The sequence below is a fragment of the Pinus tabuliformis genome, chromosome 5_2, assembly GCF_031772625.1.
Source record: "Pinus tabuliformis cultivar Carrire ecotype Pingquan chromosome 5_2, CPIR1, whole genome shotgun sequence".
NCBI lineage: Eukaryota > Viridiplantae > Streptophyta > Pinopsida > Pinales > Pinaceae > Pinus > Pinus tabuliformis.
This window is the reverse complement of record NC_142306.1, coordinates 759,944,014-759,947,425: the sequence shown is the minus strand read 5'-3', so window position 1 is coordinate 759,947,425 and position 3,412 is coordinate 759,944,014. Positions and strand designations below refer to the sequence as shown.

General features: G+C 41.0%; 1 pseudogene; it reads left to right on the top strand.

Moving 5' to 3' along the window:
* The first annotated feature begins 240 nt into the window (after positions 1-240).
* LOC149161500 (L-type lectin-domain containing receptor kinase IV.1 pseudogene) lies at positions 241-2,445 on the top strand (annotated as a pseudogene).
* The last annotated feature ends 967 nt before the right edge of the window (positions 2,446-3,412 follow it).

The following is a 3,412-nucleotide window of genomic DNA, read 5'->3' as shown; positions in this document are numbered from 1 at the left end:
CAGGTCTTTTAAAAAAAGGGGGTGATGCAGAATACTCACTTTTTTAGCATGAAAATCACTATGATTCTAAAACGTAATGTACATAAAAAAATTAAAGTGCCAAAAACTATGGTCTAAAAAAAACATGTTTGTTCTGCATCACCCCTTTTCAAAATCAGGTCACTTTTTTGCTATCTCTACGAAACGGGTAACAGTATCAGTTCCCGTTTCATAGTTTACATTGTTATATATATGTGATGGTGTGTTCAGCAAATATGGAACGGACATGAAAAAGAGAAGCAATGGACTCTTGGAGAAAAAATTGTGCCCTGCGCGTTTCTCTGAAACCTTGTGTCAGCAGCCTCACTGTTATGGTCATCTTCTCCCTTGTTATACCAGTTTTTCCTACCACGTTTGTCTTCAACGAATTCAATGGAACCAACTTGATCTTGGAGGCAGGTGCTACACTCATTCCCTCCCGATCTGCGGTGGCCCTCACAAATCACACGCACTGGGTGCTCGGCCGGGCGCTGTATTCAACTCCCGTGCAGATGAAAAGCAACGGGACACTTTCCTCCTTCAGCCCTACCTTTGTTTTCACCATGGTGAATCCCCACCTGGACGTTGGGGGTCACGGAATAGCCTTCTTCATTGCGCCCAACACAACTCTCATGGGCGGTCTGGCATCGGAGTATATAGGCTTGGTTAACGGTACCAGCAACGGGCAGGCATACAATCACTTGTTCGCTGTGGAGTTCGATACGACGAGGAGCGTGGAATTGGAGGACCCCAACGACAATCACGTGGGCGTGGACATCAACAGCCTCATCTCGGTGAAGACCGCAAATGCTGGATATTGGAATGGGGAGGAATTCCATGGAATCAATCTCCAGTGCGGAAGCAACATACAGGCCTGGATCGATTACGACTCTCTGCAGAGCCAGGTCAACGTTACAATAACGTTGGCCGGCTTGCCAAGACCGCAGAAGCCGCTTATATCACAGAAAATCGATCTGCAGAACGTTCTGCAAGAGAATATGTTCGTTGGCTTTTCAGCGGCTACGGGAAATCTCGTTGAAGACCATTACGTTTTGGCGTGGAGCTTCACCACAGAAGGCACGGCGGCACCACTCGATATCTCGCGTCTCCCTTCGTTTGCTAAAATGTATTCCAAGCGTCCCAATCACCGATGGATAGCCGGCGTTACAGTGGCCGTTCTGGTTATCTTGTTTGTGGTGGTTGCGGCCGTGCTTTTCAGAAGAGCCAAGCGCAGAGAAATAATAGAAGAATGGGAGCGTGAGTTCTGGCCGCATAGATTCTCTTACAGGGAGCTCAACATCGCCACGAATGGATTCCGTGATGAAAACGTTTTGGGCGAGGGGGGTTTCGGAAAGGTTTATAAGGGCGTTCTTAGGGGCAGTGGCCAGCAAATCGCAGTGAAATCTTTAATGAAGCAATTCAAGCAGGGAATGAAGGGGTTCGTGGCAGAGATCTCGACCATGGGGCGCATGCAGCACAGGAACCTGGTTCCTCTCCGGGGGTGGTGCAGGATGCAGAAGCAGCTGTTCATCGTTTACGACTACATGCCCAACGGCAGCCTGGATAAACTCATATTTGGGAACCCGATGACCATCCTGCCATGGCCTCAGCGATACGCGATCTTGAAGGGCGTGGCGGCGGGGCTGCTTTATCTGCACGAGGAATGGGAGAAGAGGGTCATCCACAGAGACATCAAGTCGAGCAACGTGCTGCTGGATTCTGAGCTCAACGGGCGGCTGGGAGACTTCGGCCTCGCCCGGCTGTATGAACACAGCGAGAATCCTGGAACGACTCATGTGGTGGGAACGCTGGGGTACATAGCGCCGGAGCTCACAAAGACGGGAAAGGCCACGCCGAGCTCGGACATGTTCAGCTTCGGCGTTCTGCTGTTGGAAGTGGCGTGCGGGAGGAAGCCCGTGGACCTGTCTACAGACGCCGAACGACTGTTTTTGGTGGACTGGGTGTGGGTGCTGTACGCGAATGCGAGTCTGCTAGATGCGGCAGATCCGAAGCTGGGGAATGAATACGACGCGGGCGAAATGGAGAAGGTGTTGAAACTGGGATTATTGTGCTCCAATACAGAGCCGAATGCAAGGCCAGGGATCCGGCAAGTGTGTCAAATACTGGAAGGTGAAGCTCCTCTCCCCGAACTCCATATGGATTCATTTAAGGTGAATTCTATGAGTCAGTCTAGTGTAGGTGTGAATGGGTGTCTTGCTACGGTTGATCCGGAGGGCAGACTTCTGGAAATTCCAAGTGGAAGTCAGTCAAACGGATGGATCAGTTCAACATCATTAAGTGGTCCACGGTAATCACCCACAGGGGCGATCACAAGACGAAGTTAATATTCTTTTGAAAGCTGAGTGCAGGTTTTTCTATTAAAAATAATATATTCAAAATCTTAAAGTTGTTTCACTAGCTCCTTGATATTAGTGAAATAAAAGATATTTTGATAATTAAAAGAAATTTTACACTGTTCTTCTGTTTTTTCTTCATTCATGTTAAAATACGTCTCCATATGAATTTGAACTTGTATGATGGTATGTTTGGACATACTTGAATTTGAATGGTTATTTTTTAATTGCAAATGCTATTTTTAAAATAATATACAGTTATTTTAAAATTATAAATTTTTCTGGTTGTTGGTGGTAGTATAATGGGTAAAAAAAAATATGTTAGTAAATCTTTGTGTATTTATGTCATCAGAAATTCAATCCCCCATATGTGTTATAAAAAATTATTAAATTTTTATTATAATAATTAATCTAAAATATAATTTTTAAATATATAATAAATCTAAAATATTATAATATATTGTGTTTTTATTTTATATAATTATATACGTAGATAAAATTTATTTTTTTTATTGCATTTTTTATTATTATAAATTATGAATATCATATTCTAAACTAATTAAAAAAACATTTTGGAAAAGAATAAACAAAATGTTTCATAAATATAAAATGAAAAAATTTAATTATTGATACCATCTCTAATAGAAGATAATATCTATATTGAATAATTTTTTACATAAAATCAAGTCGATGTATATTAAAATTATGATATATTTATATTAATCATGAGTTTAGTAAAGCAGATTAAAATTAAAATTAAAATTATATATATATCAATTTCGTGTTAATTATGGAAGGAATTATATATCTTATTCATTTTGAGTAACACACTCAAATGTTTTAACTACAATATTTTTTTTGGGTTTTATCTATATAAATAATTGATCTAAAATGACCATATACTAAAAACGAATGTAGAATTGATTAACCATTAAAGATTTGAATGTTATTTGAAGCACACAAATCGAGGAAAAGCTTCTTGAAAAGAACACTTTACGACAGCTAATTAAACATAAAATCGATGCATAACAAAAGTGAAA